A 24,229-nucleotide genomic window follows, 5' to 3' on the forward strand; every position below is an offset into this window, starting at 1 on the left:
CCGAGATCAAGAGTCAGACACTTAACGGACTGAGTCACCCAGGCACCCCTATAAATCTTAATTCTTAAAACAATCCTATGCACTACTTTTCTTTTCCTTCTTCTCCGGCTGGGGGAACTAAGGCACAGAGAAGTTAAGCCACTTGCCCAAACGTCACACAGCTAGTAAGAGGTCTGTCCAGAATTTGTTCCTGGGCACTCTTAACCATCGTTACACTACTGAACAAATAGTCAACTGTGAATCAATGCCAATACAAACATTCAGTTATTTCAGAATTCAGCCAGTTGCCCTTTGCACGGATTTGCTGAGAGAGCACTCTCCTGGCTTCATGTTCTTATTGACTCTTGATGACAACGTTTGGGAGAGTCCATTCAAGGTGGCATCTCTGCCCAATGCCAGTTTATTGCACACCGTGCCTCTTATATCCCACGTACATGTTGGACCCTCTTTACACCCCCTCCCCTGATGCACCCAGGGCTATGTTATGACCCCTGGATGTTCACCTCAACAGGTCGTTTCTTCGCACAGCATCAGAAGCATATTTTGCAAGTTGCTCACACACTGACGGCCCACCTGTGAGTTTTGGTGGATAGGAGTCACTGCTTGGGCAAGATGCCTTCATCCCAGGCCTTTGTCGTTGTTGTCAGCTGGGTGTGGGGGAGCAGTGACTATCTGTGTTATATAACAAAGCCAATCATCCAGCACACATTTATTAACCATCTACTATGTGCCAGGGCCTGAGGATGCAAAGTAAAAAATAAAAAAGACCCAGTTAGCCCCACCTTCTGGAAAGTGTAGTCACAGTTGGGCGACAGACACTGGGATAGAGGCCTCTGGGTACTGCCCCCGTCCTTCACCTCCCCCCTCACCAGGGCCTAACACATCACTGCTCTCTGACATCCTGGCCCCATGACACCACGTAGGTTCTGTCAGAAACATCTCCACACCAGCAGGCGCCACATGGTGAGGCCAGCTTGAACTAGAAACACGGGGGCTGGGTTTGAGAGGTGGCTTCATCAATGAGTAACTACCTCATGGCAAAAGGAAGCTGATATTTATCGAGCCTTATTATAGGTTTGCTATGAAGATGGAAAGATACACAGATCTGTGAAAAGTGCTCTGTACATTACAAGATGACGATGATGGTCGCGATCACCGCCAGCCATCAAGAAAGTGCCTACTGTGTGCCAGGCGCTGTTGCAAGAACTTTACTTGTCTTAATTCTTGTCATTCTTCACAGAAGTACCCATCAGGTGGGTGCTCTTAGTATTCTGCTTTGCATATGAGGAAATAGAGGTTGCTGAAGGCACTCACCCAAGATCACAGAGATGCGATCAGAAAGTGATGGAGCCAGGAGTGTAAGCTCAGCAGGCTGGCTCAAATAGTAGCTGCTCTTGTGTGCACTTGGATCGTTTTCTCTCTAAATGTGGACTGAACAGCTGCTGTTGTTTTCTCTTTTTGATTCCTCAGTACCCGTGTTAACTTTGGGGGAAAGGGGAGCTCATTCTTACTGGAAATCATAACCATTCATTCCCTCCTTGGTTCATTGTTGTTGTGCATAGAATTGTGTCCTCCCAAGAGACATGTTGGGGTCCTGACCCCTGGTACCTGTGAATGTGACCTTATTTAGAAATAGGGTCTTTGCAGATGTAATCAACTTTAGATGAGGTCATACTTGATGACGGTGGGCCCTATTGCAACATGACCACTGTCCCTATAAGGACGGAAAGATTTGGAAATAGAGACATAGACAGAGGGAAGACAGCCATGTAAAGACAGAGGCAGAAATTGGAGTGATGTAGCTACAAGCTAAGGAACAGCAAAGATGGCTGGTGACCATCAGAAGCTAGGAAGAGGTGAGGAGGGATTCTTCCCTACAGGTTTCAGATGGAGTGCGGCCCTGCCAATGCCTTCATTTTGGACTACTAGGCTCCAGACCTGAGAGAGACTAAATGTCTATTGGTTTTAAGCATCCCAGTTTGTGGTAATTTGTCAGGGAAATCCTAGGAAATGGATATAATAATCATGTATTGAGCACCTACTATGTTCTAGACACACTGGGGATATGACATTAAATGAGACAGGAACTCAGACCTTAAAGTATTCATAGTCTGGTGCATCTGCCTTATACATAACTCTGCTCTAGAAAAGAACATACACACACACACACACACACACACACACACACACACACACACCAAGTAGTGGTTTAAGTAGCAGGAGACATGAATTCTAGGTCTAGTTCAGCCCCTTTAATATGCTGTGTGACCTTGAAGAAGTCACTTTCCCTCTCTGGGCCTATTTTTTCACTTTTTCTGTAAAATCAAGGAGTCGGCCCAGAAAATCCTCAAGGGGTATCCTGGCTTTAAAGTTCTATGATGTGCTGGGATGAGGACAGGCAGGAAGGGGCAGGGAAAGCATGTGCAGCCTCCCATTCTCCTCAACACCCCTTGTGTGGAGCCCTGGCACTCTAGGGCACTGTCCCTCTGCCCTCATCATCCCAGGGCCATGTACTAGACAACTAGGGACAGCCCCCATGCCCCACAGCCAAGCCTAAACCTGTTTATCCTGCCTGGCCTATTCCCTCCCAGGGAAACCACAATGAAGTCTCCTGTCCACGTCTTCCTCCCGACCCCCTCTGCCTGCTGACCGAACCTGGTGTTTCCCCTGTGGCATGGTGTGGTCCCTCCTCTTGGGAGCTGGGGTGAGCTGTTTTTCAATGGCAATTGTCTTCTGATCTATTGGCCTCGACATACCTGAACTATAATAAAACCTGTATTTAAAAACAAGGACAGGGGTGCCTGGGTGGCTCAGTCGGTTGAGCGTCTGACTTTGGCTTGGGTCATGATTTTGCGGTTTGGGCTCCATGTTGGGCTCTGTGCTGACAGCATGAAGCCTAGAACCTGCTTCAGATTCTGCTTCCTCTCTCTCTGCACCCCCCCCCCCAATAAATAAATAAACCTAAAAAATGTTTTTAAATGTGGGGCCCCTGTTCAAAAATTATTAAGAATTGCAATATGGTGACCCCAAAGCATTAAATCAAGTGCAGGGCCCTTCTCAACATAGGACCCTGCGTGACAGCATAAGTCATGTGCCCATGGAGCTGGCCCTGTTCTTTCCTCCTTCCCAACCTGGCATCCGGTTCCCTTCTGCTTCTCAAATCTCTCTAGCCTGATTTTCCAATTTCAAAGCCTCAATACTGAGCCCCCCCCCCTTTTTTGTACTCCACTAATGGATTCAAATTTTTAGAAACCATAAAGCTTTAATAATTCTGCTTCATTGTGAAGGGAGGAAAGGAGGCCAGTATGAATTAATGAAAAGTCTAAGAAATAAGACATTACTAAAGAAATAGTGTTTTATTACCCTCCGATTTATATGGTGACAGAAATGACATGGAGAACGAGGGAGAGCGGAGGAAGTTGAAGCTTTTTGGATTTGATTAAACAAATAGAAAAGATTGAACTTACAGCTTGTAATAAGCATATTCCTTTTTTGGCAAATGATGCGACTAAAAACCATCTCCTTTAAGTAGGTTAATATTTCTCTTGTCCACGATCACTTTGCTCGCTGAGAACTTTTTAATGCTACAGAAGCTGGTAAATTTCTTCTGCAGTGATTCTATGTAACAAAACGAGTTTCCTGACCTTGCAGGCAATCTACAGTATAGATCGGGTTAAGGGAATTTCTTGTCAAAGGGAAATCCAGTATGGCAAATTCTCTCTGCTCCCCACCTCCAGAAGAGTCACATCTTCAGAGCAACCATCTAAAATGCAGAGCTCATCGTGTGCCACAGCACGACATTCCTGGACTTCATCTTCGCTGGCTGCCACATTTCAGACCTAACTCAGTGTCCTGCCACAGTTGGATCCAGACCTATTTTGGGGTGGTAGCCTCAAACGGTGCACACACCCCACACCTCCGAGCCTGAGCGACCTGGGCTTGGACTGCCCTCCCCCCACAACTTGCACAGTCTGTCAAAATCCTAACTCATGTTTCAAGGTCCAGCTCAAAGGTCCTCTCCTCTGGGAAGCTGCCTCTGACATTTCCAGGCAGAATCTCGGCCTCCGTCTGCCCCCGCGGCACATCTATTCCAGCATTTGTGCTCCTGCCTAACAGTTGTCTGTTCACTTCTTTCAGAGGGGGAAAGCGTGCCCCGGGGCTCGCCCACCTCCGAGGAGGTGGTGTAGTCCAGCAGTTTAGTAGCAGAAGAGGTCCCAGCTCCAATGCTAACCAGCTGCATGCACACAGTAACACCAGCCTCACAGCACTGTGAGGATTAAATCAGATGATAACCTGAAAGTGCTTAGCACGGAGACTGGCAAAAAGCAAGCTCAAAAAATATTAACCGTTTTCTCTGAACACTAGTGTATAAACATGGGGTCACAGAATGGCCATGCGGCTGGTCAGTCCTGGTTTATGCCTGTGGTCCTCGAGCTATTATTATTAATGCCCTCTCCCCTTTTCCAAAGTGTTTCCTTTTGGACGACAAATCACATGGCCACCTATGACAGTTAGGACCAGGTCTATTTTATTTACCAGTGTGTCCTTGCCACACGAACAGTGCTTAGCACATATTAAGTACTTAATACAAATTTATCAAATGAATGAATGTGTCTCCCATGCCTAGCAAGTGCCTGGCACCTGGCAGGAGGTTCATAAGAGCTCATATGGCTGATTTCTCTGCATTTCCAAGCACCTCCTGACCCAGAGAAGGCATGAATCAAGGCTTGGTGAGTGAGTGAGTGAGTGAGTGAATGAATGAATGAACAAACGAACGCACTCCCTCCAATCTGTTGCCAATCGCACATCCTCCTGGGGAAACAAATGACATCTCACAGGGGTAGGGACGAAGATTGGGTCAGATGGAGGACGAGGTGGATATGATGCCTTCCCATCACACTTTGGAGAGGGGGTGTCTCTTCCTGGGGCTGCAGCAGGGCCCTGTTTTCACTTTCCAGCTAGAAACTGGGGATTGGTTTCCCCCATGTACCAGCAGGAGACCACAACCTAGGTTAGCCTGACCAGTAAGTCCAGTGGGCTCTTGAGGGTGCTGAGACCCTTGCCTCCATCAGACACTGTATATAAAGTACAGGTGCTCAAGCTTCCAGCAGGTGCTGCCTGCCAGCTGCTGACCTAGCCACAGGGGAGAAGACACGTAACTCCAGGTGCGAGGAGCAGAAGGAAGAGAATGGGAATGCTTTCTGCCCTTCTAGGCTCAGAAAGGAAATTTCACATGTTGGCAGCCAAAAACATTTGGATACAGACTATGCACTAGACATGATAAGAACTTCAAGAACATTAACTCAGCCATGAGAACAGCCTTATGAAGAAGCTACTCCCATTTTACACATGGAAGTGAGTCAGAGTGGGGAAATGACTTGCCAGAGGTCACACAGCTAGTAAGACAGTGTCCCAGAGCTCAGATCCCTTGGCAGGTGAGGGTAGAAACCAGAAAGGAGTCCTCTCCATCCCTCCTCAACCCAATATAAGAAAGCCCAGTTCCTGTTCCCCCTAGTCGGGCTGTGTGACCTTGGGCCTGGCTCACCCTCTCTGAGCCTCACTTCCTTTTTCCAAGGCTAACGTTCTAGGAGGCTAGGATATACTCGATTTCCAGGACATCTCCTCCTCTGAAACCACAGGGTTTCAGGGTGACCAGGGAGCCTGGCTGAGTCCAGGTGTCCAAGAACATATTGATTCACCATGGGAGCCTGGCTGGGGGATACCTTCTCCACCCATTTCCTGAAGGAGCCCTTGCAGCTGGGCTGAAAAATCAAGCGGCGGATCCGAGAGCCCAACTGAGTGTGGGGCTTCGGAGCTCTCGTGTCACCAGGTGGGGTACCAGCCGCGCGTCTGCTTGGAGAAGAGCTGTGGGAAGGGTGAGGGATGCCAGAAAAATGCGAGGAGAGAGCTGCAGAGAGCGCCTGGTGGAGGGTCCTTTTGCACTTCTGCTCTCAGAAGCTCGGATAGAAACCGCCTTTGGGAAGGGTAGTAGCCCCCAGCCCAGGGTCAACGTCCATAGCTCTGGTCATTTCCCCAGCCTGCAGGAAATGGGGCCTGGAGAAAGGGGGCCCCCAATACTGGGGGAAAGCCAGGCGGAGAAGTCAGAGCCAGCTGAGTAGGAGGAACGGGGTGGGGGGGAGGTTCTAGCGCTCTGGACTCCCCCAGCTCCGGGCTGTTCCGAGCCCGGAAAGTTTGCGCGCGGCAGGCGCACGGTGCGCCCCCTCCCAGCGCCCGCAGGCGCCGGGTCCGCAGGCGCCCACCCCGGCCCGCCCCGCCCGCCGCTCGGTGCCCGCTCAAGGTCACTGCTGACAAGGCGCCTGCCTCCGCGAAGCGAGGGGACCCTGGACGCGCTCGGCTTCAGCTCGGACTCTGGCCCGCCGGGGGTTCCCGGGGCCAAGCACGTATGGAAAGAAAGCCGGCTGGGAGGGAGACACAGACCGAAGGAGAGGGGAGGAGGCCCAGAGCCCCGGGCCCGGCCGCCCCTGCCTCACCTGCGCCGGCTCCGCGAGCGAGATGCTGCTGTTGCCGCTGCCGCTGCCGCCGCCACTGGTGCGCGCCCGGCCCGGCCCGGCCCCGCTGCGGCTGCGGCTCCTCTGCCGCGGCTGCCCCGCGCTTGCCTCGCCCCGCGGCCCCGCCGCCGCCGCCCGCCTGCCTCCCTCCCTCCGCCGCCGCCTCTGCCACCGCTGCACTGCGCTCTGCCCGCCTCCCTCCCTTCCTCCCTCCCCTCCCCGCTCCCTCCTCCCCCGCGCGCTCCCCCTCGGCCCTCCCCAAACTCCGCACGGAAAGCGCCCCGCGGGACCAGGAGCGCGCCGTCCCGCCCGCGCCCTCCAGCACGCGCACACGCCGGTCGGCCGGGGGAGGGAGGGGGTCTGCAGCGTCTCCCCTGGTGCGGTCTACAGGTACCTCTGTCACCACCAGCCCCTTACTCCACCCCCATCCCCGCCGTTAACTTGGCCCTGGGAGGGACCCCCTCCTACCCTCCCCCTTCCCAGCCCCCGTGGTCGGGATGTCCCAGACCTCCCCTGTGGTTGGGGTCATACAGTTTGGGGTGAATTGAGATATGGTGTGGGCGTGTGGGGAGACCTAGCTTAGGGGGAGGGGGCTGGCTGGACCAATCCTAGGGAGTTTAGCTGGAGGGTATTCAGACCTCGAGAAAGGACTGGGGTAGGGCAGGGGCACCTGTTGGGCCCTAGCCTCCAGCCTGTCAGGCCTAGGGCCTGGAGGAGAGCAGAAAGAGGCCCTGCCTGAGCAGAAAGGCGAAAACCCCAGGCACACACAGAAAGCACCTCCTCAAAGCAGGCTTCCCCTCCTTGGCTCAGGCCCCAGGTCGCTGAAAAGCCTAGCTCCACCAGGAAGCTTGGCCACCTGACTCCAGCGCCTTGGTCTCCTCCATGCCATCAATTAATCATGCCCGCTTGCTTATTTATTTATTGGCTTTATAAAAAGCCAAATGCACTGCTCACAGGAAGAGAGAAGATGGGCTCCCATGGGGGTGGGGGGCAGGGAGGGCCTGACCACGGTGACACCCCCCGCCCCCTTCCCCAGGCCTCTGCTTGGTGAATGTGGAGGCAGGGCTGGGGAGACCCTGGGCTCTGGATGTCTGCAGCACCTGCTTTCAGGGAATGGCTGGGATGTTGCCACTACTCACAGAGCCAGAATTTACCATGGTCTGTGCTCTGCAACCCTAGGATGGGGCAAAGGATATTTAGTCTTGGGGGCTTAGGCAGAGATAGAAGAGAGGGGGTCTTGGAGGCCAGTGACCAGAAGGAAATCTGACAGGTGTGAGAGGAGGTATCTCCAGGCTCTTGGCTCAGAGCACTCCATTCTCACGGCTCTCACTTGGCTTGGCAGGCAGCGTCTGTATCTCCTGCTACAGCCCTGTCCAGTCTCTAGGTTGCCCAGAGGGCATCTCCCCATGGATGCCCCCCCCCCGAAGCCATATCTCCTCCCACCTTCCCCATCCCAGTGAGTGACACTGCCACACCTCCAGATGGCTAGCTCCATGTGTCCCCATCACCAAATCTTCACTCATGGGGCCTCTGCAGTCTCCCTGGAATCTGCTCTCTGGTCTCTGTTGAAGGACTCCCAGCACCTCTCTTCTGGATTCTCACAGCTGGCATCCTCTCTACCTCCATCCTGCTGCTGCACTAGCCTTCATGGAACCAGACATGCGTCATGTCTGCTCCTGCTCTAAAACCTTCCATAGCTCCCAAGTGCCCTTCCAAACCTTTGCCACCTTAGTTCATAGTGTCCATCCTTGATACATGCTTAGCACTATATCATGTCTATGTCTCTCTTCAGTTCCTTCCATGAAAATACCTTTTGCTTCTCTCAGTTTCTGCCCAGTCATGGTGTCAAAGCTTAGCATTAGTCAAGATCTCTTGTGTGAAACCTTCAGAAACCAGGAGGCAAGTTGAAAAGTCAAAAGGAAAGGGTGTGAAAAGCCACAAAACATGAGGCAACTCTGCAAAAGCGAGTGACATCACAAAAGTCCTAGTGACAAAACTCACCAGTTGTGTGACCTTGGGCAGGCCCTCAACCTCTCTGAGCCTGTTGGTATATCGGCTAAAAGGGTGACGAATTCTACAGCCTACTCCAGTATAAACACTCAACAAATGGTAGCTATAGTTACTCTTGAGCACCTATTGTGTGCTAAGGCTCTGGGATTTACAAGGGTGATTTGGTAGGGATTGGAGGGACAGCAAAGATTGTAAACTCAAATGCCTCTAAGGACCAGGCAATACTGATTGAGGTGGGCTGGTTCTGTCTTGTGGCTCTCTCTCCTGGAATTTACCAAAAAGAAACAGCAACAATGTATGTGAAGTGGCAAATATCTAACAATGGCCTTTTGGGGATGCAATAAGGAGTGGTGGGGACTGTGGCACCTACCTATTTACCTGGGCATAGCCACTACCCCGCTCCATCTGACTGTGGCCAAGCAGGGATATAAGCCCAGACTGCCAGTTTTCTGTTTTTGTTTTTGTTTTTGTTTTCAAGAGAAGCTGGACATCTGGATTTTTATGTGGACACACTTGATCTTTAAATATCATCAACTAATTTTTAAAAAATTGAAAACTTTGGGAGGACTGAACACAATATAGTTGTGGTAGGTTTTTGGCCACAAAGCTGGCAGTTTATGACCTCTGGGTTAGCAGGAAGTAGATCAATGTTATTTACACACAGACATACACTCCCCCCTCTCCTCTCTCTGGCAGAATGTGGTCATGTCCACCTCAGAGGGTACAAAGGGTCATTAGGAATGGAGTGGAAGGAGCACCTCACTGCAGTGGGCGTGATGGGAGGGGTCAAGTGAGTCACTGGGATTGGAACCATTGGGGAGGGCCTGGTCTGCCCCTACGGCACGTGGGAACTCAGACCGACCATCTATCCTCGCTGAGCCTCAGTCTCCTTGGGCCGGGAGAGGGTGGGGAATTACTCAGACGTGGTAGAGCTTGTGTGAGGTGATGAGCACGTGAGAAGTGAGGACACGGGAGGTTCCAACGACAACGCAGAGGAGCATCTGCTTGTGAGAGAGTTTCAGCAATCTGGACACCCGGGAGAAGTCCCACTCCACTAAAAATAGGGCTCTGACAGACTGAAAACTTGAAGACTTCTCAAGAGACGGAACTGGCAGCAAATAACGAGAGAAATGGCTGCTTCCCTCTGCCGGACAAGTAAGAACAGATGAGGTGACTGGCACTTGGCAAGGCAGTGAGCGTGTGTCATCTCTGAATTCCTAACAAGACCAGAAAGAAGCACGAGTCCTGGTTGGCCTGTTAGGGAGGCAGAGGCCAAAAACGGCCAAGAGCAGAACTGGGAATGACTGTGGGATCCCAGGGCCCCGTGAAAATCCCTCAAAGGGGCTTTGGTGGGATGGGATTAAAGCTGACTCCATTGTCCAATTCCGCACAGTGACCATGTGGTACTATTTTAGTCCCAAAGTTATTAAATGCATACGATAATCCTACTAAGCAAAAAGGAGACATCTAAATAAACCAATGAGGGAGATGGTCCTCAGATGGAAACCACCTTTGAAACAACCTCGGAGCTAGATTTTGACCTCACGTACCTGGAGAACTTGTTACCAGAATCTGTAAAGAGATTCCATGGGGCTGACTCAAGTCTCCAGAGTCAGAATGCCCCCAAGGAGGGGGGACGGGGAGATATCACAGCAGCTCCCTTCTGTTAAAGGACTCTAAATGCAGCCACGAAAACCCAACCCCTCAAATACAAGGCAGAGCGGCACACTTGAGGCACAAAGTGCTACCAGTGAAGATTTAACAGGGATTCCCTCTGGGAGACGTGGGGCATAGAGGAGAACATTCTACCCTATATATTTCAGGCTCTGTTAGAATCTTTTACGGAAACAAAGATCCCATCGTTTTGCTTGTGCTGTTTTAAAACTTAAATAAGAAGGAAAAGCCACCAAGTGCCAAGGCAGCCTGGGGGACAGACAATGAATTCTCCAGGAAGCAAAGTGGGATTTGAGCTAGGGGCTGAAGCAAGAATAAAAATGGCAGAAAGAGTAGCCAAACTCTATTAAGTATGGGTTACTATTCTTAGCATTTCGGGTACACTGATTTCATACTCCCAACAGTTGTATAAGACAGGTGTTTGTTAGCAGATGGTATTAAAGCTCCACCCTGACCTCTACCTGGCAGGTGCACCCAGTGCCTAGCTCTGTGGGTGTTGGCTCTGCGCGCCTACACCCTTCTGTGGAGGACGTCATCCTTGCCCGATGGGATTCACTAGGTGGCAACAACCTGTAGGGTGCAATTCACCCTCCAGGGGTCCCCCTGGGATCAGGCTGAGGGTAGACTTCTCTGGAGTCCTGCCTCCCCCCTTCTCTCTCTCAAGTTTCTCTTGAGACTACTCCCTTAATAAATTCCATGCATGAGACTGCCCATCTCAGACTCTGCTTCTGGGGAAGCAGACCCCAGCTCATTCTCTTATCCCCATTTTGTAGTGGAGGGAGGGAAGGCACAGATCAGACAAGACACTGACCTAGAGAGAGGAACAGTCAGGCAGTCAGACCCTTCTCCGTGCCCAGAAGGATTTCTCTAAGACGATGAGGGAGCAGGAGCAAAGGAGTGTGAGAAAGAGACAACAGAGGCAGAAAGGAACATGACCACACAGCCCTAGAAGGTCTTGGGTCCCCTGGTGAGGAGTCATCATTTTTTTTTTTAATTTTTTTTTTCAACGTTTATTCATTTTTGGGACAGAGAGAGACAGAGCATGAACGGGGGAGGGGCAGAGAGAGAGGGAGACACAGAATCAGAAACAGGCTCCAGGCTCTGAGCCATCAGCCCAGAGCCCGACGCGGGGCTCGAACTCACGGACCGCGAGATCGTGACCTGGCTGAAGTCGGACGCTTAACCGACTGCGCCACCCAGGCGCCCCGTCATCATTTTTTTTTATGAAGATTTTTTTAAGTTTATTTATTTATTATTTGAAAGAGACAGAGACAGCACGAGTTGGGGAGGGGCAGAGAGAGGGGGAGACAGAGAGAGTTCCAAGCAGGCTCTGTGCTGCCAGTGCAGAGCTCTACATGGGGCTACAACTCATGAAACCATGAGATCATGGCCTGAGCTGAAACCAAGAGTCAGATGCCTGACTGAGCCACCCAGGTGCCCCAGGAGTCATCCTTTCATTTATTTGTCATGTGTGTACCTACATGAACCAGGCCCTTGCACAGTGTGCAGGATTCAAAGATGAATGTGTACAAATCCTTTTTGTCAAGAGGGGCTGGTGGGATGGGAAGGGGATCAGGTAAGGGGACAGGCCCACACAAGCTCAGGTTTGCACTGAACCCAAATGCTCAGGAAAGCAAAACTGGAAGATTTTGGCTGAATTCTGTAGTAAGAGAAGGTAGGCACAGAGTCCCTCTTTGAGATGGAGGGAGGAGAGACAGAAATAAGGGAATGTGTTCAACTCCACTTCTCCATGAAAGCAAATGACCCTTGGGCTCGACATGAGACCAGCCTGGCCACGAGGGACAAGACTGATTCCTCTGCAGGACTGTGTTTATCAAGATGAAGTTGAACACAGACCAAGAGCCTTGTCTGACGTTGGGGATCCGAAGAGGTGACCCCCTCCCGTGCAGATAGGGGAATCTCTGTCTGACTTGTAAGTCATGGATTTGAAGGGGACCCCTGGATATTGAAAGTGAGTATGGGTTTAATATATGCCAGAAGAGGCTGCTGGAAAAGCTAATGCCATCGGAGGCAGGAAGCCCTGTCTCGTCCAGAAGGCAGACCACACTGGGAGGGAGGAGGAGAGTTTTCAGGCACAGGTGTGGACTATGATAAAGCAGTCAGAGTTCTATGGGAGTCGGAAGGGTACAAGAGGGTCACCCTGAAGATCAGCCTGCAGTCCTCATATGGACAACCTTCCCCATAGAGCCATGCTGAGCCCCTCTGCTGGGTGGGAAGGTGCACCAAGGAGGCATTCTCGGCCTCCTCCAGTCCGGATGAGGGATGGGATCTAAACTAGACCCCAAAGGCTGTTAGGCCCATAAGAAGTGAGAAGAAGAGGGCGTGGGGGAGGAGAGCTGCTGAGCCTGGGGGAGGGAGGAGGAAAGGCTTTTCTCCCGAAATATGTGGTCTTTAAATGTCATCTTTGGAGAAAATACAGCAACCTTTTGATGGTGAGACTCTAAATGGCGCCCAGAAAAGGTGCTGGTAATGTCCCACTGTGTTCTCTTGTCAACCATGTGCGACTCTTTGCCTGAGAACTTCTGTCTGACTTGGGGAGCTTCAGCCCACATGTGGGGCAAGCCAGGTCTGCTGGACTCTAATACCCACTGTGAGCAGCCCTGAGTGAGTGACTGGTGGGAGTTGGTGGGGGAGCTCTCCAGCCGCCTCACCACTCAGGCAGGATGAGGCTGAGCCTGCCGGTCTATACCTGCTCCCAGATGACCTGGTGCAAATCAGCTCCAGTTGGCACAGTGGTAGGCTGTTTGATGATGCACAATTGTTGGCCTCCTTCCCTTCCCTTCTCCGCTTTGCTTCCATCTCCCCTACTGTCCCTTCCTGGAATCAACTCCCACATAAACTACCGAGGCTTGAATCCTGGTCGCAGGGTCTGTTTTGAGGGGAACCCAAACCCGGAGAGCCTCACAGTTAAACTTAGGGTCTCTGCAGTCAGAGGGCTCAGGTTCATGGCTTGGCTGTGTGGCCTTTATCTGGGAGAGGCACTTAATTTCTGCAAGCCTCTGTTTCCCCTTGTTTAAAATGAGGTGGGATCAGGGTGCCTGGGTAGCTCAACTGGTTGAGCGTCTGACTTCAGCTCAGGTCGTGATCTCATGGTTTGTGGGTTCAAGCCCCACGTCGGGCTCTGTGCTGGCAGCTCAGAGCCTGGAGCCTGCTTTGGATTCTGTGTCTCCCCCACTCTCTGTCCCTTCCCTGCTTGCGCTCTGTCTCTCAAAAATGAATAAACATAAAAAGTTTTTTTAAATGAGGTGGAAATAATAACTACACCTACCTCATACATTTGTTGTGATCATTCAGTCATTCCACAAACACTTACTGGACTCTTACTATGTACCAGGCACTGAACTAGGTTCTATGGACACAGAAGTGGGTAAGACTAAATTTCTGACCTTGTGAAGTTTACATTAGTGGGGAGCTAGGATACTAAATAAATATATAATATCAGGAAGTGACAAAAAGCTAAAGAAAAAAAGCTGGATAGAGGACAATTGAAGTTATCTTAAATGTTAGTGAATTAAATGAGACGATTCATACAAGTGTTGAGCATATTGCATGGCACACAATAAACATTCAATGAATCTTTGCTAATAAAATCTTCACCACCATCCTCATCATCATCTGTGCCTACCCACCCCTGCTGTTTAATCATTGATTCGCTTGAGAAATAATTATTGGTCCCTCCTTAATGCCAGACCCTCTACTAGGGGATATTTTGATGGGCAAAACAAACATTATCTTGACTTTCATAGACTCATAGTTTAGTAGAGGAGAATAATAATCAGTAAAACACAAACTGTTGTATATTTACATCCTGAAATAAGTACCCATAAGGGAAAATCAAACACACACAGCACTGTGAGAGAAGGGACGTGAGAAGGTCTGTATGGTCATTAAGGCTTCTCTGATGAAGGAATGCTTGGTCTGAAGACCAAAGTAGAATTAACAATATTCAGGGATGAGAAATACTCAGGAAAGTAGGAAAAACATGTGCAAAGGTCCTGGGGTGAGGAAGAAGCAGGACAAAAGGGAGACTCAGAAAGAAGGTAAGTGTAGCTGGAGTAGAGAGAACAGGGGTATTGTGGGCAAGAAAAGGTAGGTCGAGGCCAGAACATTCCATGCTATTCTACCATTTATTGAGTACCAATCAATACAGCCTCTGTTTTAAGCACTTCATAAGTTTTATCTCATTAAGCCTCAAGCAGCTCTTGGAAGTGAGTGCCTTTATTATAAATTTTACACCCAAAGAACCTGAGGCAAAACAGTTTTCCAGAGAGGCAAAAGAGCTTGCCAAATTTACTCGGTCAGTGGTGGAGCTGAAATTTGAACCCAGATCTCACTGACTCCAGGGCCAAACCGGCATAAAAATCTCTATCTTTATCTTAAAAGCAACAGGGTACAATAATTCAAGATGTTGCCAGTGGGGGAAACTGGGTTTCAAAAGGTACACAGGGCCTCTCTGCTATTTCTTGCAATTGGACTCAAATCTACATTATTTTAAAACAAAAAGTGTAAGCAATTAGAAAAGCCATAGGTATACTTACAGAGTTACTTAGTATATTTACAGAGTTATTAAGCAAAATGCCTGATCAGAATGGAATTTTGATAAGACCCATTGGTTTCTCTGTGCTCCACAGGGGAAAGCAGTGAGGAGGCACTATAGTGAGTTGGATGAGAGATGATTCCAGCTTGGGGCCTGCTTGCAGCAGTGAGGGTGGTGGGAAATAGAGGGAATTAAGAGATTGGGATGGGGGGGGTGGTTTATTGTGACTGGCCATGGAGCTAGTTTGGTTGGGAGTGAGGTAGAGAGAGAGGACAGTGAGGTTGGTGGAAAGCTGGAGAACCAAGCTCCAGGCTCCAATTCTCAACCCTGAGTCTGGCTTCCCAGGGACCTGTGGTATTGTCACTCTTCTGAGATTCATTGTTGTCATGAGTACAAGGCGGGGATGAGGTAGACCAGACAGATTCAAACCAAGCCAGCTTTGAGAAAATGCCACTCGATGCTGACCTCTGCACCAGAAGAGAGAGCTGGGGCCCAGAAAGACCACCCAGTGCACACCCTGCTACATTAAGTGCCATGCTGCTATTTTTTCCTGTGTCTGTCCAGATGCCCTACTGGAAATGCAGTTAGTTCTCTAAGGACAGATGGAAGCCATTTCTGTGCCCCTGGCACCTGGCACAGGGTCTAGTATAAAGGCTAGGTTCCAGAAACGTTTGCCAAATGCTGGGCAGTCCTTAAAGTGGCCTGATGTTCCAAAGGAGCTGATAGCCACGAACTGGCCCAGACTTGCAAAAATATCTCAGGGGTCAGCAGAAAAGGCTTTATTTCCAGTGCAGAGTTTTCAGTGCAGAGTAGACACCCAAAGCAGAGCAAAGTGCCCTTCTTGTTATGTTGACAGAAGAAGGAATAATGGTTCTCCAACTCCACTTTCTCTCCACAAAGAGAGGGAACCTCCCACTGGCCGTGGACAAGCTGAGTCAATGGAACTCGAAGACAAAAGAGGAGAGGAGAGACCAGCCCCTGGAGCCTGTTGAGTGCCCAGGGTCTGAAGAGGAGCGTCCATTCCTAAAAAGACACTCAAGTCCACTGCAGAGCCACCAGCCCAGGTCCTGAGACATCGGGAGGACTCCTGGAGAAATGCCAAAAGGCTGGAGGCATGGAAGTTGGGTCTTGATTTTCAAACAAGGCAAAACGTGATGCGTAAGAAACCACAGTCCTGTGACCTTGAAGGCTATCACTGTGACAAGAGGGATGAATGTAGGTGTTGGTGGTTTGCCCCATGCCAGGCCCCAACCCAGGCACTTTGGATCAACAGTCATAGTGGGCAAAGCCCTGTTTTTAAGGAGCTTGTGGTCTGTTGGGGGTCAGAGGCATAGGGTGCATTAAGAGCAGAGGGGAAGAGAGGTCCTATTTGTTTAAGGATATCTTGGAAAGCATCATGGAGCAGGTGGATTTAAATTGGATTTAAACCATAAAACCTTAATCATTAAACCAGTGTGGTACTGGCACATGGAAAGATGGGCATACCAATGGAACAGAGTAGAAAGTCCAGAAATAGACTCAAATGCATACAGGAAGTTGGTATATGATAAAGGCAACATCTCAAATCAGTGGGGTTATGAATGAGTGTATTAATAAATGGTGTTAAGATAAATGGGTAGTCACTTGGAAAAAGATGTGGCTGAGTCCTTACACCACACCATACACCAAACAGATCATTTGGATCAAAATTGTAACATAATAGCAAAGTCACAAAACCAGAAAGTATCAAAATAAAACTTGGGCAAATTCCTTTAAAACCTTGGAGTAGGTAAGGTCTTTCTATCACTGAAAATCCAAAAGCCAGGAAAGATAAGGTTGATGAACTTAACAAGATAAAAAAAAATCATTTACATTTCTATGTGAGAAAAAAAAAAAAGCAAAATCACAAGAGGCCAATGACAAATTGGAGAAAAGAATATGTTCTATCACAGGCAAAAGTTAATTGCTGAAGTGTATTAAGAGTTTCTGTAAATCAAGATGGAAAAGGCCAGCAGCATAATAAAAATGGCACAAACAGGCAGTTCCCCACAAAATAAACCCAAAAGGCTCTTAAATATATAAAAAGCTGCTCAATCTCACTCATAAGAGAAATGTAATTTAAAACTGCGCTGACAAACCATTCAAAAGTCTGCTGGTGAAGCCTGGGGAAAACAGGTCCTCTCTCTCATACATTGCTAGTGGGAGTTGTAAATCAATACAGCTCTATGGGGAGAGATTTGCGATATCTGTCAAAATTACAAATGCAGCTATTCTCTGACCCAGCAATGCCATGTGTAGAAGTTTGTTCTACAGATATACCAGCCCACACATGGAACATATTATTCCTTTAGCACTGTCCAGGATAGCAAAGGGCCAGAATGACCCCAAGTGCCTATCAGCTTGGAGCCATGGTAAATAATGATGGACATTTACACAGTGGAATATTCTGCAGTTGTATAAGGAATGAGGAAGCTCTAGGTACAGTGACTGAGAAAGAGCTCCAGGCTATGTCATGAAATGAAAAACAGAAAACCAAGACGCAGAGCAGTCTGTATATGTAGCACTCTACCTTTTTTAAAAAAGGAGTTTTTGAGATTATAATTTACCTACCATAATGATCATCTGTGACACTTCAAAGGCTTTTGGTATATTTACAGAGTTGTGCAACCGTCACCATAATCTAAACTTTGTAACATTTTCATCATCCCCAAAAGAAACCTTAGTACTCTACTTTTTGTATAAGAAAGAAAAGAAATAAGAAAATAGACATGCCCCATGTATACACATAAACTCTCTCTCTCTCTCTCTCTCTCTCTCTCTCTCTCTCTCTCTCTCACACACACACACACACACACACACACACCACATGTATTTGCATGTGTTTGTATAATCCCTAGAAGAATACACAAGACATGAACACAGGCATGAATGGGAATCATAGAGCTATGTGATTTGGCTGGAGCTAAGTGTTCATGAGAAACGCTGATGGGAAATGAATTGGGACAGGCCAGCTGGGGCCAGATTGTTTAAGGCCTCAAATACCAGGCTAACGAGTTTGGGTTTTATCTCATGAAGTCCAACACTGTCCAATGGAACTTTCAGTGGTGAGGGAAATATTCTATACCTGTGTTGCCCAACATGGGAGGCACACGGGGCTACTGAACACTTGAGATGTGGCTCATGTGACTGAGGAAGTGCATTTTAAGTTTAATTTAACTTTCATTACCTTACATCTAAATAGCCACCTGTGGTGAGTGGCTACCATATTGGATAGCACAGGTCCTGGGGAGCCACAAAAGGTTTTGCAGGTGAGGAGGGACACAGTCTGATTTGAATTTGAGGGAGTTTGTGAAGGATGGATTCTAAGGCAGCAGTGGAGATTGCAGACATTGGAGGGACCTGGTTACATGTCATACAGAGGGGGGGACCTGGACCCCTTGGGCTTGGATCAGAAGGATTGAGTTAAAGAAACTTCTGGAAGGGGAGGTGGATAAGATGAGAGACTGTGAGGGTGAGGGAAGAGTTGAAGATGATCTGCAGTTCTAGCTGAGGACCTAAGGGGGTGGGGAGAACACGAATGGAGGGATCCTGGGGTGTGCGGAGCTGGTGCAGGCAGAGCCGCTAATAAGCTCACACACAGCCTCTTAGCCTCAGGACAACCAAGCGTATTTACATTTAGAATAGAACCTCAGTTCCTCATGGAGCAGAGGAGACCACCAAAGTCTGGCCACTGCCCACTTCTCCATACTCATCTTCTCCTACTTCCCCATCTTCAGCCATCTCCACTTATGCTAACCTCCCCTCTGTTACCCAGCACAACAAACTCCCTCCTACCTCAGGACCTTTGCATTTGCTACTCCCTTATTATAGGGCCTGGCTCTGTAACAAGTAGGGCTCAAAGAATATTTGGTGATGAATGAAGAAGGTAGAAGGAGGGAAGGCTGGAGAAAGCTTCTCACCTCCAGCTTCCCCAAGAGAACTCTCCAGAGACCTGAGCAGGAATGCTGGGGCCATTCTCTGCTAAGGACCAGCACCTCTGCTAAGGACACAGGCTCCAGCCAGGAAAGACCCAGGGGACAGTGTCCCTGTCTTCCCAGCCTCTCACAGTCAACATCGGTGAAGAGCTATAAAATCCAGGCCACACCATCCACCCAAAGCCGCTGCTTCTTGGTCAAGAGGGTCATGCACCATCAAAGTGAGCATCAAACTCCCAGCAGAAAGAACTCTGAGGGAGGAGAGACCAGTGTGAGCCCTGTATCTTCCAGTGAAAACACAGAGGTGAAAGAGAACAGGGCTTCTGGTGCCAGATTGACCTGCGTTTGATTCCTGGCTCTGCCTCTGGCCAGCCGGGAGTCTGAAGTTCAGTTTTCTCATCTGAAAACTGGTGGTAAGAATACCTATTTTACAGGGTAGTTGTTAGGAGTAGAGGTAATGGATTTAAAAGGCTTGACACAAAATAGGGCTGGCATAAATGTTATCTACCAGGAAATCCCATGACGTGGGAGACCTCAATTCCCTAATAAAAAGATGTAGTAGAGAGCCCAGTGCGGTAGCACATTCTACCTAGAAATAACTCATGCCAGTCAGAGACGGTAATAATGCTTAATAATAATAATGGCAGTTACATCGCATTCGTCACGTACCGGGCGCCGTTTTAAGTGGTTTGCTTTTATCAGCTCATTCAGTCTTCACAACAGCCCTGTGAGCTAGATCCCATTTTACAGAGGCAGAAACTGAGACACAGAGGGATGGGGAGACTTGCCCAGGGTCACAGCCTGTAAGTGGCGGCTGTCTTGCCTGCTCTTAGCCAAGATTCTCCGCTTGCTCTCAGGAAATACATACGTTGCATGTAGGGCCCATCCCTACCTCTGAGCTGGAGACCTGGGTCCTGACTGGGCAGCACTGTGCTTGTTGGGCAAGAACCGGAGTATCAGGCAGGTGACTGGAGTCGGAACGTGGATCCACTGATTCAGGACTAGCCAAGATCCTAGGCCTCAGAGCCAGAAGGTGTGGCCGGTGGACAAGCTGCCTCACTCTGAGCCTCAGTTTCCACATCAGTAGGAGAAGGGAAATTGTGCTTCCTTGCTGGGCTGTTGCAAGCACGAAATGGGCTCTTGTGCGTAAAGTACTGAGCATGCTCCATACATGCCAAGTCCCTCCTGCTTAGGCACAAAGGCAGGTGTGGTGGTGGTGCTGAGAAGGCTAGGGGCGGGGTGGAGAGAGGAGAAGGAGTGGGTGGCACTTGCAATGGGGCCACTTGCACTAGCATCTGATAAAACATGGGGCTCAGAAAAGGGGCTAGCAGACTGAAATACCCCCAGTCAGTCCATCCAGGACTGAGCCTGACGCTGGGCCCCACAAAGGTCTTCTCATCAGAAGGGGAAATGCAAAATCTGCCAACGTCTGGATTATGACTGCCTAAAGTCATGTATAAATGTGGAGAGTGAGAAGAAAAGACAGAGGCTGAAAACAGTTTCATGTTTTGTCTTGTTCTAGTATTTTCCCGTTAGGGGCGCTGTATCCTTTCAAAGGAAGTAAATGAGAAGAGAAAGAATCCTGATGGCCTCTCCTCTTGGCCCTCTTGTCGTACTTTGTGCCCAACATGGGTGTCTTTCTGTTGGCTGCGGAACTCAACCGAGTCTCCTCAGCATGAGCATTGCCGGGAACCAAATCCTGTATTTCTACCAACTTGCATGATGGAATCTGAGATGTTAGCTAACATGGGGGACTTTAGAAGGCTTTTCCACACACACGAAGGGCTCCTGGATCATTCATCTCTTTGCTTGTGGGACCACGCTCCATGCTGGGTGGAAAGAGACACAGATGAATGAGACCCTCCCCTCTCCATCCAGAGCTCACTGGCCCAGCTGAGGGGAAACATGCTAGGACTGAGCAAATACCCTCATCTTAGTCCAGGAATGGCTCGAGAGGCTTCTGAGAGTCAGTCTTAGGTGACAAGAGGGAGTTACCCAGGGGTCTGTGTGTTGCCGTGAGTGGGACCGGGAGGAAAGGCCCGCCTGGCAGCAGGAACAAAGATGCCTAGAACCCATGCGGCATTCTGGTGGGAGGTGGGGAGTTTGTTTCATAGGAGAGGAAGTGGCATTCCACTTCAGGAAAGGTCAGGACACTGCAGGCCTCAGAAGCCACTTAAGGGTGGTCAGATTCCATCCTGAAGGTGATAGGGAGCTGCAGGTGAGCGTAAGCAGCAGTGACATGATCAGAGTGACAGAGAATCATTTCTGGGGGAGCTTCCTCAGCTCCGTGCCCCTCCCTGCAGCCAGCGCTCATGAACGCAGAGGCCACATCTGTGGCCCCAGGAACACAATCCTGTCCTTCAGGTTTTCGCACCTCCCTGGCAGTGGCTGCCACCTACGACCTGATGTAATACAACCTGAAAAGTCTTGACGTTCTAGGCTTTGGGTTCTGTGAAACAAATCAGTGACCTACTTTTTATGCCTGAGTGAGAAATCTAATAAAACACGCACCCCTTCAGATTGTCCCAGGGAAGACAAATGGGGCAGAATGATGGCGTGTAGGTGGTAAAGCTATTCCGGATGTGGAGTCTGTGGACAGGTGGACGTTCCCCATGCTGCCCAGCGATCAAACGGCCTTCCACAGTTACTCAGCAGAGCTGTCGAATGAAGCTGTCTCCCCAGGCTTTCAGGCAGGCCTGGGACGGGTAGTTGTCGGCCAAGGGTAGCACCGTATGAGAGGGTTTGATCAAGACCACAGGGCTCCCCTGAACAAAACCCAACTCTCCCTTCCCCAACCCCACTGCTCTGCCTCTTCAAACTGTGGTGATTGTATTCGTAACAGAGCCTCTCACAGGTTTGCTAAGAGCAGATGAAGACCTAAATCCATGTATGAAAGGTAGTTTGTTGAAAATTGGGTTGCTTCTCTCTCTTTGTTTTGCTTCCTCCTATATATATTTATTATCTCCTCTAGGATTCAACTAGATCCAAAAGAAGTTAATGGCGAAAACAAAAACACCAAACAACAAAAAAACCCACACACCAAAAACAAAACAAAACAGAAAACCCATAACAGACTCTGAATAATGATTAGTCCTTTGTGGGATGAAGGAAATGTTCGCTTCAAAAATAACCTGAGATCATGAAGAGACAGTCCTCATTTCTCAAAGATGAGGCAAAATCTACACGACTCTCTTGGATGTCCCAGGGACTTTTGTGGGAGGCAGCCAATAAATCGAGCTGCATTTGTAAGTTATCTCTTTTCTTTACCTGTCATCAAAAAAGTAGCAATTTTTTCCCAGTCCAGGGCTTCCTTCCTCAGTGATACCATTCAAAGAAGGCAGTGCATGTATTCCTCTGGCCCCTGCCAGGCTTTCTGACCCTCTACACCTTTCTATCCTCACCCGTGTTCTTACACATTCTCATCGCCTCTTCTTTGTCTTGAAGCCCCTGGACCATTCGTGCTCATAAGGCGTCACAGTGGGGGAAAGCACTGGGGTTGGAATTTAAAAAAATAAACCTGTGTTTGAGTCCTGGCTTTGCTACTTGGTGGCCTCGTGAACCTAGGCAAGCGGCTGACCACATTAAGGCTCAGTTTCCTCCTCTGCTAACTGGAGTTAGTAATTTCTACCTCTTTGTGGTGTTAGAAGGAGAGCATGATGGAAAATGCTGGAAAAGCCCCTCTGATTGTCCCTGGTACATACACCTGCTGGGTAGGCCCGAGCTGGATCATAAAGGGCCATCTCCTGGTCAAAGCTTGGCAGTGAGGATGCTCCAAATAGTTCACATGCTCCCATGCATTGCCAGTGTCCCCCCTTCTCCACCATTGACTTGGGGGTACATGGCTAGCTCTGGCCAGCGGATTGCAAGCCAAGGGGATGCATGTCATTTCTAGATCAATGGTGAGCCAGACTAGAGAGAGAAACCAAAGCGAAGTCTGAAGGCAGGGGTGAGGTTGTTCCAAGATTTCAAGGTGAGAACTGCAGCCCTTGACATGGCGAAGGCTCATATGCTTGTCTGAAGGCTTGACTCTATTTCACATAGTGCCCACTACCATGAACGTCTCCGTGAATGCAGCCATGGGGAGGCAGCTTAGAAGCTGATGTCTACATTGAGTAAATGACATGTACTCCACACCGTTGTACCTGCCCTTGTGGGGGTCACAGGGCAGTGGTCACCTACAGGCAAGATGCAGTTTATTTGGGATGTTTCCATCTGGAGCATTTTCCTTGTGGGGCTGGGTGGAGAATCCAGTCTCTGTTGGTGCAAGTGTGTTCTCATGCATCCAATGACCATTTTTCTGGAAGACTACTATGTGCCAGACTGGTCTCCAGTACTAAAGGATGAAGGGAGGAAAGAGAGCATCTCTGAGACTCAGTTGCCTAAAGTCAGCTGCCATGGGCTGAGGGGCAAGGATGGGCTCAGAACTGACATCCTATTTATGCCCCATCTCTGAGCCTAAGAGCTTATAGATGCCCCCAGGCAGTTTTTATCTGATGTATAGTCTACCAACAAACCCACCTGATGGTAGCCTACCTAGTGCTTGTTTCTTGGCTCCCAGAGAGCTTTTCCATGGTAGGATTGATGTCTCCATTTTACAAGTGGGAAGTCAAAACTTGCAGAAGTCATGCAATCAGTTGGAGAGAATGTCAAGACCCATGCCTACATCTCTTAATTTCTAACCCAGGCTTCTTTCCACTTTTCTTTCCTTCCCCAAAAGGAAACTAAACCCCAACCTATCTGAATAGAGAAGACAAACCTTGCCCCCAAACGCTGCAGTATCCTGTTTACACAAAGGAGCTCCCAGCCCTAAATATAGCAAATAAGACCACATCTTGGCTGTGGCCACAGGTTCCAAAGTGCTGAGGAGGCTGTATTTTTTCCCAAGCATCCCAGAGGCACTGGGATGTAAGGTACTATTTGCAGCCTGAATGCATTAATCATTTAGATGCTGAGATTCAGTTTGGAGAGTGGTTGGGTGTCCACTCATCCATCCTCGCAAAGCACACCCCAGATCAATGTTTTCTTCGGAGCCAAAATCAGAAATGCAGCCAGCCTCATTGGGCAGGCCATTATTGGGAACAGCTAGAAGTGGAAGGATTCGGAGACTGCAAATTCTGGATGGGGGCCAGCCCTCCTTGGTAATGATCAATAATAGTACCTAGTATGTGCAAAGCACTCTGAGTTCACAATGCACCTTCACACCCATTATCTTGTGCAATCTCCCAGCAACCCTGAGAGGGGTGAGCTGCACCAGCCCTGTTTGCAGAGAAGGACATCGAGGTTCAGAGGCTGAGTGACACACACAGTCACATAGCCTGTCAACGGAACAGCACAACAAGCAGAGGGGTAGCTCCCTATTGGCTACTCTTCCTGTAAATCTATGTTATTATCTTTGGTTTGGCTACAAAAAGGCTCAACAAAGGCCCTCCCTGCACCTGCCCCCATTGCCCTCACCATGGGTCAGCTTAGCACTGGGTGATGTTTCCTACATCTATGGTGGGGCCACTGATGCACATTAGACGTAT

The 24,229-nt window shown here is 49.2% G+C and overlaps 1 protein-coding gene across 17 annotated transcripts in view; it reads right to left on the reverse strand.

The window, feature by feature from the left end:
* ATP2B2 (ATPase plasma membrane Ca2+ transporting 2) overlaps nt 1–24,229 on the reverse strand; it is a 424,560-nt gene that overhangs the window by 381,717 nt on the left and 18,614 nt on the right. For 8 of the 17 annotated variants that reach the window (XM_045493790.1, XM_045493797.1, XM_045493793.1 and 5 more), the window contains exon 1: nt 6,492–6,613. The exons of 1 other annotated variant lie outside the window; for it this stretch is intronic. The gene's annotated coding sequence lies outside the window, so the exon portion shown is untranslated. Of the gene's footprint in view, nt 1–6,491; nt 6,896–24,229 lie in introns of those variants that run through there. 8 more of the 17 variants (XM_045493798.1, XM_045493795.1, XM_045493796.1 and 5 more) reach the window with 4 other exon arrangements.

This window comes from Leopardus geoffroyi, chromosome A2 (assembly GCF_018350155.1).
Source record: "Leopardus geoffroyi isolate Oge1 chromosome A2, O.geoffroyi_Oge1_pat1.0, whole genome shotgun sequence".
Classification (NCBI taxonomy): domain Eukaryota; kingdom Metazoa; phylum Chordata; class Mammalia; order Carnivora; family Felidae; genus Leopardus; species Leopardus geoffroyi.